The sequence below is a fragment of the Protopterus annectens genome, chromosome 13.part0 (assembly GCF_019279795.1).
Source record: "Protopterus annectens isolate FY-2018-M chromosome 13.part0, PAN1.0, whole genome shotgun sequence".
NCBI lineage: Eukaryota > Metazoa > Chordata > Ceratodontiformes > Protopteridae > Protopterus > Protopterus annectens.
In genome coordinates, this window is record NC_056747.1 from 379,287,278 (window position 1) to 379,304,721 (window position 17,444).

Genomic DNA, 17,444 nt, shown 5'->3' on the forward strand with positions numbered 1-17,444 from the left:
CTTCACAAGTGCTCTATCTGTACACAGCAGAAGAGATGGGACTGGTAGGAGTGTCTGAAATCAAAATATGATCTCACTGTACTCAGTTGAGTGAGCAAACGAGATGGGCCCAGGAGGCGTGTCCAAAAACAAATTTACAGCAGGGGCGGGCAAGTCCAAAACCACCAAGATTAAGATCACAACAAGAACAGGGAGTGCTGGTGGGAAACTAACTGTAGAAAAACAGAGACCACAATTTTCAATTAATATTCGATGAAACAAATAACTAATCTTAAATAATGTTAAGTGCAGAGAAAAGTATACTTAAATCAGCCTGCGTGTCCAGTTGATTTTCATGTAGAAATGACTGATGCTTAGAGCAATGCAGACCACACAAACATCAGACAGATATACCATATTACCACACACACATATATATATATATATATATATATATATATATATATATATATATATATGTAAGCAATGTCACTTTTGCCTAGTTCCTATACAACATGTAAAGTTGTTTGTGTGTGACAGGTCTGGAATTAATAATCCATATCAATGCTGCGTTATGTCATATTACATCAGTGTTTCTCACCTGTCTTCTTTTCACAGGCTAACAGCACAGGCTAACAGCAAATATCTGTCTGATGTGTGTGTAGCACTGGAAGTCATAACACAGTTAAACACTGGAACTAAGATAACACATTTGTAAAACAAGTACAGCTTATTTACTTAACGTTTTGCAACTCATGTCTGTATGTTTGAAGCTTCCAGCTTCTGTTATCAATATGTACATGTGCACAGGTAATACTTGATATACATTTATGTTGTTTGTCAGTATGACACACTGTGTTTACACTCTTGCAGCTCAGTCATGCCTCTCAAACTGTTAGAGCAAGACATCTGGACAAAGGCACACATCAATGGGGACAAAGGGCAGAAAATAGTGACACTATAAATTTAGCTGTAACACACTTAGTTGCTAGCAAAGTCAGTTTTGCATTTACAGGAATACTCTGAAGGATATGACATCTGACATTCAAATGTATGCTTTTATGTTATGACTTCAGTCTTTACTGGCTGTCAGTGATTTGCCAGGCAAAACACAACTGTATGAGGAATTGACTGCCAATATGAGGCAAACATGTGGTCAGTCTGCAAAACTCTGGACAGTTGAAAGGTATGAGCTCAGTAGATGACATACAGTTCAACACACACGTCTATGCCAGCTGTTAACTATGCACATATCCTATATAGGTATCTTACATTTGTAAGACAAGCATGTGTATCATAGTAGCATTCACAGGTGACATATGAATATTTACAACATTCCAGGTAGCTGGCCTAGCAGTGTCACAGTCAGTATTGGACAACAGACACTCCACTAGTAGTCATATGTGAGCTGACCTTTGCTGGGGTGACTCAGGGGCCAGAGCTGTGATCTATGTCACTGCAGACAGGGCCAGCAGGTGAGTCCAGCAAGTCGTATTGAGACCTATTGTTTAACTTTCTATTTCAAATTATTGCTTCCCCCCTTCTGTATTCCATTACATGCATAATTGATTGACATATCTGTTATAGTGCTGAAGAGTTTTCTCAGAATAATGCAAATGTTTAGGTTTGTGCAGTCACAGTCTATCTGTGTGTAGAAAGGTTCAGACCTGTTTTTCATAGGCAGCAGCTTCCCTTTTGTAGGTAATGCTCATAAGCAGGTGATGACCTGTGCACCAATTGGTGTATCCCACTTGCTAATTTCACCAAGAACAGCTGTGTTGTCTTTCCATTAGCCAATGCCATAGCAACATAGTGCTATAATTAAGGACTTCATGTAAGCCTTGCCTCTTTTCCTTGCCTGTGAGGAGGACATTATGGAGGTGTGGGGGCTACAGCTTCACAGAGGGTAGGTGTAAATACCTCTTAGAGCAAGAAATGTGGAGAAAGCCCAACAAAATGGGGACAGAGTTCCGGAATTATGTGCAGATTGTAAGTATTGCTGTTATACACTTAGAGGATTGCTAGATTAACAAGGTTTGTCTGGACATGCATTTTCTGTGTGACTTGACATCTGACAGAAATATGCCTATGACATATCCCTCAACTGTCCAGATGTCCAGAGCTTTGCCTCTTATGTTTGGTCTGTTCCTCAGACAATTTTTGTTTTTGAGAAATCAGTAGGATAATGTGAGGACTGAAGTCACTAAATGTTGACATCCATTTGTGTTTCAGATTTCATATCCTTCAGAAAAGTTATATTACAACAAACCCTGTAACACCAACAACAATTTCAGTTTGTAACACCATTATGTAAGATATGTCCCTCTTTTCAGCCCCCTGTCCCCCAAGTATGTCAGGCTTTGTCCAGATGTCTTGCAGTAAGAGGTTCAGAGGTATGGTATATCATTATTTAGTGACTTCACTCCTGATATCATCCCAGTTATTTAGCAGACTCCCAGAAGTGTTACGAAGCAGTGGCCGTAAATATGGTCCCACATCCTGGACATTGTGTGGAAATCTGTACAGTTGAGAATTATGTATGTCTGACCGTTGTTACCAGAGTGTCAAGACTGTGCAGCAGTGTAATGTGTAAATGTTTGTTGGGTTGCATCGGGAGAGGGGAAGATGTGAGCATCATAGATCCTTTTCTGTCAGATTCTGCATGCTGCTTACAGCCACTGGTGGTCTATCAGCTGCATATGTTTTTAGGGGCAAACTGAGAAATCTCCTGTAACACCTCAGGATTCCCAGTACACTGTGATTTGAGGCAGTACATGTAGGTGTAATCTGTGACTGGCAATCAGGATATGTTTGTTCAAACAGTCATTATACTCTAGAGTTCAGTTGGGGTACTGGTATGTTGCTGTGACTGTGGTGCAAATGGTTGTGGGTGGACAATTTCTCACCAATGTCTGCTTTTCCATATAGTTACATCCCTGTAGTGCATGATATATTTGCAAATACATGAGTAATTCCCCAGAGCTGAATTGGGGTGGTGTTGTGTTGGTCTGACTGTAGTTCCAAAGGTGCTGGGTGACATGGTTGGCAGCTGTCAGTGTTTTTCTCCTTCTGTTACATGACTGCAGTCATACCTCTCCACTGTCCAGATTTCTATACACTGTCCAGATGTGTAGCTCATATTTTGGTCTGTTCGCCATAACAGTTGTGGGTTTCTGACAAATCACAGGGATGATGTGAGCATTAACATCACTAAATGATGACAATCATTTGGAGTTTCAGACCTGAAATCTATCAGAAAATATTTGTTAAAACAAACCATGATACTCTAGCAAACTTCTAAGCTTATAACAGCCATGTTTCAAATATGTCACTATTGTTTGGCCTTTATCCCCCCACTTTGTCAGGCTTTTTGCAGATGTCTTGCAGTAAGAGGCTGAGTATACACACACACACACACACACACACACACACACACATATATATATATATATATATATATATATATATATATATGTATAAAGATATATATATATATATATCAAGATATATATATATATATATATATATATATATATATATATATATATATATATATATATATATAGACATATCTCTCTCTCTCTCTAGATATATATATATATATATATATATATATATATCTATAGATATATGTATATATATATATATATATATATATATATACACACACACACACACACACACACACACACACACACATATATATGTGTGTGTGTGTGTGTGTGTGTGTGTGTGTGTGTGTGTGTGTGTGTGTGTATATATATATATATATATATATATATATATATCTATATATATATATATATATATATATATATATATATATATATATATATATATATAATACAGCACTAATTCCACAGGTTTTTTTCTAATGTTGGATGACCATCCTGCATGATATATTTACTGAAGCATTGCTAATTCTCACAGCTCATGTGGAGTAGTGGTAGCTGCTGTGATTGGATTGTGCAAAGTCTTGGGTTTAAGGTTTGCCAGGGATGTGCATTTTTCTCCTTATGTTAAATGACTGTAGTGCATGATATGTTTGTAAAAGCATTACAAATTCCCACAGCTCAGATGGTGTAGAGGTACGCTGGTGTGATTGAAGTGCACATTGTCCTGAGTTCAAGACTTGGTAGTGATGACTTTTTTCATTAATGTTAGATGACGATAGTGCATGACATGTTTGTAAAAGCATTATACATCCCCACAGCTCCGATGATGTAATGGTATGTTACTGTGATTGTAATGCACAGCATCCTGGGTTCGAAAGTTGGCAGAACAGGGGCTGATGGAGACAGAATGATTAAAGCAGTTGTAAGTGGGTTTGTGTAGTTTTGCACTAAGCTAAGCAATACTAACAGATGATTAAGTCTTCTTAGCTACGTTTAGCAGCACTTATTCCTGTTTATACCTGCACTCATTTTAAATAAAGAAAAGAAAAAAGGGTGATGAGAAAGTGATGAAATGGGAGCAAGCAGGGGGTAAAATATTAGGAAACCAGGTAGGGATGCATTGCTCAGTCTTCAATTTTACACAATATTTCAGGACTGCATATTAATTATTCCTTACTAACTTATTATTGAGTGTATGTGACGTATTTTACATGATGTCCCCCTATGTGCTTTCATTACATTACCTTCGGGTGTGACTATAGTGTATGGGGCACTTTTGTTTACATGGGGATTTCATATGTTTTATACACTGACACTTCACTTTTGGACCTGCTACACTACCCTGGTTGACAAATATTAATTACCTCATTTAATGAATAAAACTAATTTTTACTAATGCTTTCCCATGTAAAAGTGAAGGGTCTGTCTAGGTGCTCAAACCATAAAATGCTGTATGAAAAGCAGGTGCTCTAACCACTACACTATCTCATCATTGAAGATTTTAGCTGTACATTTCTATTTAGCTCCTTTGAGATGTTTAAGCTATGCTGAGCACAGTGCTGCTACACACAAACCTGCGCAGCTATGCTTAAACTTCCCTTATAACAGAAAAAAAATATTCCTTGCAACCACTTTACATACATATATTCATACTGATGGTAATTCATGTTTGCCTTTGCACTACCTGTTGTTCTATCCACTTTCTATGTGTGTATGGGCGATATTGGGGTTGATGTCTCTAACTACTGGCATGCATTTGTGTTTCAGGCTTCTACACCTTCAGAACATTCAGGCCACTGCAGAACCTATTATTCTATCACCTTTCCATGTTTGTAGGGCAATATTTGTCATCTGTGCCTATTTGTCCCCCTGTCATTTTGTGTTTGTCCAGGATTTTTGCTCTACGAAGTTGGGGCATATAATAAGTGCCGTATGGCACTTTCACAATGCAGGGGGTGTGTGACAATAGCTGTCACACACACCCTGCACTTATTTCTGACTCTCCTGAACATGTCAGTGTCCGCAGACAATGTTTACTTTTCATTTTATTTGCTTTTATTGTCTGTGGACACTGAAAGTGCTTACAAAGTGCTGTATGGCACTTTCAGAGTGCAGGGGGCATGTTGGATGTGTGAGCACTACTGAAACATGCCCTCTGCACTCCTTCACTGTTCATGTCTGCACAGCCATTCTCAGTATTACGCCTTCATTAATTTGGAAGGCACGTTGCTGTTACGGCTGTGCAAAAGCTGACACCATTCACTCTGTGTATGAATAACACCATTCCTACATGGAGTTTATTGAATCCTGGGGAATGTGTTCTGCATTTGCTAACAGCCTGTGATAAATGTATTTTAGGGGCTGCCCAGGAGCACTCTCTGGTGAACTAACTTGGTTAGAGTCATACAGATGACAAATGAAGACTAAGGGAATCAAACGCTGCACTACAGGAAGCATCTCATTACCAACTCATAACCTTACTCATCTGCACTAAAGAGTCATACTAACTATTGTAAGCCAATACAGTGCACTTCATGGGTCTATATCATATGAGCGAATCATACAAATTGTGAATGCTCATAATATTGAATGTACCGGACCTCGAACTTCCACAGCCCCCGACACCCCCCGCTAAATATATATTCCAAATCCAAGATTGCACTACAGTGAGGAAAGGGCAAATATTCCATTCTTCACTGTAATGCGATCTCAGAAAATGTACTTCGAGGTCTGGTATGTTCAATATTATGAGCATTCGCAATTTGTGCGATTTGCTCATATGATATAGACCCACACTTCACACCCATGTTCCTGCACAAAATAAGCTAAAAACAGTGTTCATAGTACAAACATTGACATCAGATTTGTAGACTTCATGTTGTACAATTTATTCACAACCAAATAATAAATACACTGTCAATAGTCAGCAAGCAAACCAAGGACCATTCCCAAAGAATATGGTTCATATGATGATATTACTATTTAGAACAGTTGATTCCTTCACCATAACTATTCTGAGATGCAGAAACCAAGTATTTATATATATATATATATATATATATATATATATATATATATATATATATATAGATATATAAGCGCTACAGAGTCCTGAAAGCCCAAATTCCTGAGACCAAAATCCTGAAAGTTCAAAATCCTGAAAACTCAAAATACTGAAAACTCAAAATCCCGGAAACACACAGGATACCAAAACTTACTATATTCCAGTACAAGTGCATACAGAAACATATTACCATTCAAATATATGCACCCCTCATTTGGGAGGCTGCACCCCCCCCACACCCCATGCTACTTAAATATATCAACTCCAACATTGCACTTTACTGCTCTAAGTGCAGTCTTGGAATTGATATATTTAAGTAGCTGGGGGTATGGGGATCTTGCCCCCCTGCTTATACTTGTAGAACAGTAATATAGTTTGTGTTTAATTTCTTTCTGTATGTACTTGTGCTGGAATATAGTAAGTGTTGGTATCCTGTGTGTTTTCAGGATTTTGAGTTTTCAGTATTTTGAGTTTTCAGAATTTTGGTCTCAGGATTTTGGGCTTTCAGGATTCTGTAGCACTCCTATATATATATACATACATACACACACACACACACACATATATATATATATATATATATATATATCCATATGTACAGATATATATATATATATATATATATATATATATATATATATATATATATATATATATATATATACAAACACACTGGCACAGACACACACACACACACACACACACACACACACACACACACACACACACACACACACACACACACACACACACACACACACACACACACACACACACACACACACACACACACACACACACACAGATGTGACTATCAATTACAGCCGCTTCTAGAGCTGGGGACCCTCATATATTTGCTTTTGGTCAAATGAACAATTACGTAAATAATGACCTAGAAATGTATTTCAGGTTGCTGAAGTGAGAAGTATACAGTGCAGTCCATTTTACCCTCATGCTTTCCCAAACTCTTAGCTCAAAAATCTGAAACAAATGAATTATTGAACTTTTGTACTTAGAAAGGTGATAATATAACAGGTTTTTTATTAGCAGCATTTTTTGAAAGACACGAAGTCAAAAAGTCTTGTTTGTCATTATTTAGTAAGTGCAATTCACAACACTTAATTAAAAAGTCACAAATTATTCTAAGCCTTTTGGGATGTTTACAAAATATATACATCAGTAGTAAAAAATAAACAAACACTAAAATGTAGAACAAAAGGGATGGGAAAGAAAATACCACCAAAGAAAAGAGATGATATAGAAAACAAATGATTCAGCCTTGCTCCATTCCTTTATTGCTAGTGTAGTCATCCACAAAACTGATCAAAAATTTAAGATAATAATCTCAGCATTCCTGCAAAAGAAAATGGGGAGGATAATTAGACTTCTTATTAGACAACATACGTCCTTTAGTTGCCATAGTGGCAGGTATAACACATTTCATGGTATCACCATCATATTCTTCCAGGATACATATACTCTAATATTATTTCTGCTATGAGTCTCATCTCTGAAGATACATATTGTTTGTATCTCATTTCTTGCATTTCTTACCACTGTAAATATGTCTACATGTACTAAACTAATGCTTCTTATATTTTTAAATAGTTTTGTATTTCTGATATGCTCTTCAATTGTATATAATTAGTACACCTGGGCCAAACCTAAAAAATGGTCCATTATGATCAGTGCTCTATCCTGATTAACAAATTGATAAATACAATAAATAAATAAACATAGCTGGACAACATTTATCTTTTATTTTCTACCATCTGTAGCAATGCATTCATCACCATTATTTAACCTGATTACATGCCAACCAGAAAAAGTTAAACTTTGCTGGGTAATGATGATAATGCCAATAGAAGTGCTACTCTTTTAGCCCATTAACTATAGTTTATACAGACAAAAATGCACAGCTTAAGAAATTTTATGATAGGCAGAGGCATTATAGAGGGATAAATGATTCAAAAAATGTTTACTTGTTGCTAACCTTTGTTCCGGTTCAAACTTTGCCTCTGATTTCACCAACTGCAGCCTCCTACTGCTACACAGAAAATTCAAAAGATTGATAATGTTTTTTATATATACTAAAGATGATGTCTGTTTTAGACATAACCACACAATAAATGCATATCACACATTTTCTATCATATATCAAGCAGAATGGTCCAAATAATCTTTGCTGTCTGAGGTATTTATATATACAGTTTGTATGTATTTGATATATATACCCATGTAACAGTAGCAGATTTGAACATGAAGAACTAATTTGATGGGCAAAATATTTAAATGTATAATTTCCCATTGCATGTAAATCCCTGAAACAAGTGTTAAACATCTTGGACGCAGGCCATAGTATTTCAGTATTACTGCATTTTAGTTTGTATAAACAGTTGCCACCAGACAGGGTATTCTGTAAAAAAAATCTCTTAGTAATTTATTCAGAATTTAACTTCAGTATAGTAACAGTTATAAATTCAGAAATGCTTATATTAAACATAATTACTAAATGTAGGCCCTTTCAACCCAAACTGAACTGTAGCTACTGTTAAATCCTCTCAGCATTTCTGGGGATTGCCACAGGCACCAAAGGAAAATAATAAAAATTATTTTAAAACAATTCTGCCAAATATTAGAAGGTAGCATAAATATATTTCACATTAACAAAACTCAGCAGGAACAAACATTTCACACACCCACATATATATATGTATTAAGTAATGGGTAATAATTTAAAGGAAAAATTATTCCTATGAATGTAAACTACTGAATGAAGGACTAATCTGTTCTACATAGTTTACCCTTAACTCATAATATACCAGATGTTATTAATCTAATTAATATTTAAATCTATTAATGGCTAGATGTCTGCCAAGGCATGTTTCATTTCCTCAAGCTCTTCCTCTCTTCCTCCAATCTGAGTTCAAAAGAACAATCTGATTTTCATAAACTACCACAGCAATTACCTGATCAGCTACAATCATCTTCCTTAGTTTTTTATCAAAAAAAATAAAAGTAAAGGATTAATGGCAAGTACAAACAAGATGCAGAAAGAGGGTAGCCCTGCTTTACCCCAGTTTAGATTATCACAGAAAATGATGAAGCTTTTATTATAAATTAGATTTAAATGTCATGATACAAGTTCTCCGTCATGTGAAATATATTGGAAAGATAAAATATAATAAACATTTGATAAATGAATACCATGTAGACCAAGTGAAAAGGCTTGGTGGCACCAAATATAATTATAGTGGGAAAACCTCGGACATAAACTCTTTTATATAATGAAACTGTTTATTGATTTCCTCCATCTTTCAGTTCGGACATAATTTCTAAATATATTTTTACAGATATCTGGTCCAAAACTACAACCGTCTTATTTTTCATAACTGGCCAGTATATACTCCTCAACGTTCAGTGTAAAAACTGGAATATAATCAATGTAATATTTGTTTGGAAGACTGATTCAGGAAGTTCCCAACTGGGTATTGTTGTTTATATATCCATTATATTTGATAAGGACATAGTACTTTAAATGGAGGTATGGTTTTCTTAAATGAGTGGTGATGTCATAGTTTAAATGCTTATATAAGATTTGTAATATGTTGTTGATTTGTCTGATAAAGTTTGATAATACAAGTAAACGAAAGCGCTTACTTTATTTTCTTGTGATTCAGTGTGGTTCTTTACTTCGTTTTAATAGTTCTCAGTTATTGTTAAAAATTGTTACACTAATACAAACTAGGGATAACTCATTTGTAAAGGTTTTAAAAATCAGCAATATATCTGTTGAGACCTGGAGATTTATTCTTTTCAATATCATTGTCATTTCCTTTACCTATTGTATGGTAAACTAAATAAAATCTTGAGTGGTAACTCTTTGGCGGGGGGGCTGTCTAAACCAGCAATTTATTTCCTCTGTATTATCTATTCACTTAGTACTATAGTACTTAGTACTATATATATCATGAAAGCAGTTGAAGGCATCCACTCTATCTTGTCAACTTGGAAATCTATCAGTTTCATCTCTACTTTGGGTAAAAAACAAGATTTGCCTACATCGTGCTATCTAAAGTTTCAGAAAAATGTTCTCTCATACCTATAGTCATCAATTCCTTATCAGCCTTCTCTCTTATGATCTTCTTTGACTTCCAGTTGTGAGTGTGTTTCTATTAATTAATAATAAAAAGAGTGGATACTTGCTTCAAATGAAGATCAACGTTTTAATTGGTCATTAAAATTGTTTTTTTTCCCTGTAAAAACATATGCAAGCATCAATACATATAGACTAGCCTTAAATGCATCCTATCTAATGCTAAAGGAAGCAAGACACCTAGCATTATCTTCCCAGAAATGTAGGATTTTGTTTTTTAACACACAAAATGAAGCCATTATAGTAGACCCAGGCCAAGGAGAAAATGCAGTTGTGTAAGCTGAACTTACTATAGCAGTAGATGTTAGAATGATAACTGCTGCAGTAGCCTTAGCTAGACAGGTTGTATCCTGCCAAAGATATAACAACAAGCCAGCTTCCGAATATTCAAGGCACCTTCCACACACTCAAACTGTCAAGCAGCTTGAGCTGAGCTGATTAAAATACAAGTTTAGGTACAAAGCTCTTCAGAGCTTTCCTGCCAGCAGACAAAGAAAGGCTGAGCCCTGAAAGGGCAATGCTAGGAATAACAAAAATAAATAAATAAATAAATACATAAATAAATAAATAAATCAATAACCAAATAAATAAATAACTAAATAAATACATACATACATACATACATAAATAAACAAATAAATATCCAGACCATGGCATAAAAAACACACAAAAAAACAAAAAAAAAAACAAAACAAAAAAAAAAAAAAACAATGGGGTAAGGGATGGAGGGGACTATTGTAGCAGGGATCATTCCAAAATCTACTGTATGATAAGTTCAACTTACACAACTGTACTATGTTTTTCATAATGATCACTGCTGCAATAGACTTAGCTATATCAGTAGATTACCAAAGCCAACTATATTTAGGAGTTGGAAGTAGAAAGGTCCAGGAAGTCCTGGAGAATGGTCCTAGTAAAGCTTGATCTAGACCTATAAAAAGAACCAGGCTTATAGTGCTTTGTAAAAGTATGTACAGAGGGTCAAGTAGCAGCTTCTGGAAAACCTACAAAAAGCCATAGATGAAGCCAAGGCTGTGGTAGAGCGGGCCCTGATCTTTCATGGAACAGATTTGTCACAGTAAGTATAACAAAAAGTAATAGCCTTAGATAACCATTTGGAAGTAGTCTGTGTGGAACTTTTTGGTTATGTCCCTAACTCCCTCCCCCTGATTATGGTGAATTCTACATTAACTAATCTTACAGGGGGCACATGCATGCTTCTAGACATTCACCCTCCCCAGTAAGCAGTACACCACATAATGCAAACCTTTGTGGACCAAGCAGTGTCCCCCCTTGTCTCTCCCCTTGAGATGGGACAATTGCTACTTCTTTCCCACCATCCACTGTAGCATCCCATTGTCCCTGCCCAAGCCACTACCTGAACCCAAGTCAGTGGTAGAGAACTCAGGGCTTCATCCCTCTTTTCCAATATAACTGGTGTGGCTTCAGATTTAAACTGGCCATTTTGACAGAACTGTTATTTAAACTGGCCATTTTGACAGAACTGTTATTAAATAGGGCATGTATAAACACGCCACCACTACAGGTCTAGGCTCTTGTTTTTTTTTAACTGGACAAAAAGTGTTGCTTTTCTTTGAAAAGCTTGTAGGATTCCTTTGCCAAAGGCACTTAAAACATTTTCTGTGTACGGAGATGGGATATCATATCATAACTTCAAAGAACCTCGAGAGAATGAGTCATTTATAAATGTAGTACTTCATGTGCATGCTTTCTTTATTCATTAAGGCAACTGTATATGACAAACACATTTATCTGAGCCAAAGTATAATTCATGTTACCTCCACTCTACCCATTTCATAAGTCATGTAACTCAGCCCTTCCATACAAGCTGAAGGAAAAAATGTCTCACCGAGCACATATCACAAATACCCATACAACAAAACATACCACACCTATCAACAATGCACACACAGATTCCTTAAAAACACATCACTAATGTGTAGGGCTGGGATTAAGGGCAGGGGTAGCAGTAACGGTCATGAGCAAGGCAGCCTCAGTTGTCATGGGATGGGGGCAGGAGGGCTTGCCCCCTGCAAAAAAAGCTATTTTTGTATTTTATTGTTAGTTCAACTTTTCCTGTAGTCGACCATGGTTTGTTGACAATTGTTAGTGGTAGTGAGATTAGTGTTGATAAGTGTGAGTGTTGGCAATCCACGTGTGTGTGTGTGTGTGTGTGTGTGTGTGTGTGTGTGTGTGTGTGTGTGTGTGTATATATATATATATATATATATATATATATATATATATATATATGTATATAGACACACATACACATTATTATAAATAGTTTGTTAATATTTGAATAAAGAGAAATAAACGCGCACAAGTATTACACAATTCTAGGAAGATAACATGCTGCGCTGCCAGCTCTCAGTTTTTTATATTTTCTTTTGATTACTTGACTGTTTTTTATTAAAGTAGAATTGATAGCTTATAACACTAGAGAAGGTAGAATTTATTTCTAATTGCAGGCAGGTGGTAGGAAGAAGAAACATATAACTCTTAAATGTACATATGTCTATGATGACATGCCATGATTTAATGAAAATAAATGAATTTATTATGATTATATAGTTTCTTTTACAAGCTGCAGTACTAACAATTCATGTACTGTAGTATGCTAGTTTAAAATAATCCAGAAAATGATTATATACTTTCTGCCCACACCACCTTAGTAATGCATGCTAACCTTAACCCTGCCCTTAACCCCTACCCTGCACCTTCTCTTACAAGCCCCTTTTCTGTAACACTGCCACTACACAAGACACTCAGACACACATTCCGTACAGAAACTCACACACTAACACTACTTCTTCTTTAGCCTTTACTCTAATCTTAAAACACAAACATTCTCACCTGTAATGCAGAAACTTGTAGCATGTGTGAAAGCTTAGGTATTAAAATCCAAGACTTACACTTATCTTATCCAGTGTGATTACTGTCAACAACGGACTTGATCTTCGTTCTTTCAACATTAACATGACTCAAAAATGAATGCTTGTGATGAATTTTCCAAGCAACTCACACTGTTGAATCACCCTTTCTTTGACAGAGTGAAGTGTCTCCATCTCGACATATTGCCCTGAACTGAAGTGTCAAATTTGTGCTGAAGCTATGGGTAAGTTATTATTAAAAGATCTATGAATGCAATAACAACTTCTTAAAACTGTTATTTAGAGGTACATGGCATTTTCCAATATATTACAGTAATACACACACAATGGGATGGACATAAACAGAGCAACAACTTAGTGTTCATTGCAGTGGTTTGGTTAAATGCATCTTTGGGACAAAAGAGCATTAGAAAGAAGGCTGGTGTGACTTGAACAAATGTCAGTACCAAGTAGATGACACAAGGCTTTCTGCTCAACTTGTACTCAACAGTGGTAACCTAGGCAGTGCTAAATACTGGCATGCTGTATATGACAGGAAAAAGAGCTTACCTTGCTCAGCTCCCTATTGAAATGTAGGCACTCAAAATGCTGAGTGCTGAAAAGTAAAAAAAAAGATAGAAAACCTTTGGAAGAGTGAATCTCGAAAATTACTCTTCTCCTTAAAACTTCTTTTTTTTTGGGGGGGGGGTCAAGCCTCCTGCACCCCCTGTAGCTCCACACTCCCTGAACTTATAGATACCAGCTCCAAGATTGTCATATTTCAAAGAAAAGTGAATATTCCGAGAAATGGAATCTTGGCCATAGTATATGTAAATATGTTCTTTTGGCCATTCAGTCTCCATGATTCCAGACTTGCTCAAGTGGGTCCTGACATTTCAAATGGTTACCACCTTGCTCAAGGCACCACTTCCTTAACAAAAGTGCATTTTCAGGACAATGAAGTATGAAAACAAAAGAAATCTCCAGCAGGTGTGTTAATAAGTTGTGTAAGTAGTAATCACCCCCCCCAAAATAATTCTTTCATAAAGGAACCAGTATATATATATATATATATATATATATATATATATATATATATATATATATATATATAAAATTGGTAACCAGATAACCAGATCCTACTACATAGCAGTAGAGATGAAAGTACTTTTAAATGCAGTATGGTGTAGTTTTAAATGCGGTATGGTGTGTGTGTGTGTGTGTGTGTGTGTGTGTGTGTGTGTGTGTGTGTGTGTGTGTGTGTGTGTGTGTGTGTGTGTGTGTGTGACTATGCATGTCTCTGTCTGCACTTGCATTTGTGTTGAAGGTTGAATGAGAGGATCATAAATTTAAAGAAATGTCATTCCTTGTGATGACTTTACATTTGGCTACAACAGAATGGGTCATACTAGGACAAATACACTGGTAAGCTACAAATGATCCTCCAGTTAATATTTGTTTAAGGGCAATTGCAGAAACTTTGTGCTAAAACCAATAAATGGGAATTGCTGTTATTCATCACTTACTCCTTGAAAAGGAACACTGAGTCCACTGATCAATTTTTAAGTGTGCTCTTATCATTTTTCATAGAAGTGCATATTCACATGGCATATACCTGAGCTATTGTTATGATTTATTGATATTTATTTCATGTTTAGAGCTTATGGCATAAGCTTTAAATGTGAAGGTAGAGAAGTAAACTGCTGCAGTGTAAAGAACCATTATAGCAATACACAACAATGTTCCATCTGCTCCTCATTTAGTTTTTTCCATCATTTGTCAAATATATGTATAACCTTTTACCGGTAATGGAATGTAAGGCAGACTGTCAGTGTAGTCTACTGATGACATATTACTTCAAACAGAATCCTGCACATCAACCACATTTATTTTGAGTCAGTTACTACACAAATCTCATCCGACAGGAAAATGCACCATTTGCTACTGAAACACATTTGTAGCAAGGCCCACTCTCTTAACTTGTTTTCTTTCAGGTGACTGGTCATGCATGTAGTAGCGCACCTGCTCTGATTTTCATTATAGCAGAAACAGCAAATATTGCTGTTTATGGGGACTGTAAAGTGCTTTCAGATTCATTCTCTCTGTAAAAGTGCCAGTTATTACAAATTATCAATACTATAAACTGTGTTTCAGTCAGTGATGGCAGCAGACCTTCAGTTATGAAACTTGAAGACGTTCAATATCGTCTGTAGATTACAGCAACAGAGAGCAATTTTCCTCCTTTGCTTTCAGTGAATCATGAAACTATATGTAGCCTTCTAACAGTTCACGGGTGGTCAGTAAAGAAACAGTAAACACTCCCTGAGAGAAGCACAGATATTAACATTTGGAAAAGAGAGGCAAGGTAAATGCAGTTCAGATGTAGTAATCATATACATATTACAATTATTATTTTCCCAGGATCAGCTTGCAGGACAAGCTAATCAGCATTCGGTAAGCTCTAAACAGGAAATAAATTCCAGTAAATGAAAACTATGTCTCAGATATATGCCAAGTGAATTTGTTCTGCTACGAAAAATAATGAGTGCACAGAATTGATTGGTGAACTCGGTGTTCGTTTTCAAGCAGTACATGATGAATAACTATATAGAAGCACTTAACTGTTTCAAAAACAAGCTGCCCAGAGGCATTTCTAAGGATCATAACATTGCCATACTTATGTTTACACTTTACTCACTGACATTGTATTTCTCTCTCAGTTGTTTATTGTAGTTCAGAAGAGTGTCTCAGTGAAAAAAAAAAAAAAACCTTGCTTGGACCTGTCTCTGCATGTGTTGATTATAGCTTTACAGAGATTGTAGAACACTTTGCTGTACATTACAGGGAAGCTGAATATAAATGTAAAATAAGAATGCCCATGCAGAGGAAGCATGGACCACGTGTCTCTAATTATTTATTGGAAGGTCCTCATACAAACCTTTGCTGATAGTTTCTGTATATACTTACATGGATGACAGACAAAGAAGGTGCCCCTTACTGAATGTTAATATTTTTGGAAGAATATTTAAATGCTGTGGCAGGGCTAGCCACCTGGTGGTGTAAACCTTGGCTCTAGATGATTGTCCTTGTTGAAGTGATACCCTGACCCAATGTGCAAAAATGTGGAAAAGGGTTTGTGGATAGATGGATTTAAAGGCTGCATTTTGTTTTTGAAATAGCATTACAGGATATATTTGAATTTCCGTTCATATTGTCGATACTTCATGATGTTAACAGTAGGAATTGTATCACAATGTTGACAGTATATTTTACATATCATTTTGAATGTCGACAGGTTACAGGGAGTGAATGTGTTTGTGTGAGTATTTGCAAGTTAGGGTTAGAGTAACGGTTAAATAAGGGAATAGATTTATAGTTGTGTGTGTGTATGTGTCTGAGCCTATCTTGTGTAGTGGAAGTGTTATAAAACGTTTTTTCTAAGGTAAGGTACTGGTTTACATTTCGAGTTAGCATGCATTAGTAAAGTGGTGCAGGGGGGCAAATCTGTCCCTTTTCCTAACCCTGAACATGCATCTTACCTTAAAAACCTTCTCTGTAATTCTACCACTATTCAGTCAAACTATGACATGTTGTTAGAGTCTTGTTTTAATTTTTTTCTAATTTTATTTTAATTTGATTGTAAATTAATAGCAAAAGTAGTCTATGTTTTTTGCAAATAAGTTTATGTGGGGCTTGCATGCTTTTGTAGGTGTTGTGAGCTCTGTATATTCATGCATCAGTATTATTAACTGTCAGTATTTAGGTGCTGGTATTTTGAGTGTTCACTATCTATCCATCTATCTATCTATCTATAGACACATATACATATCTGTCTCTTTATCTATCTATATATCAAATATATTTTCATTAGTCAATGTCCGCAATCATAAATAATTAAAAATCATATAATTATTCAATTACAGTGTATTGGGTGGCACAAGAGGTTCCCTAGTTTA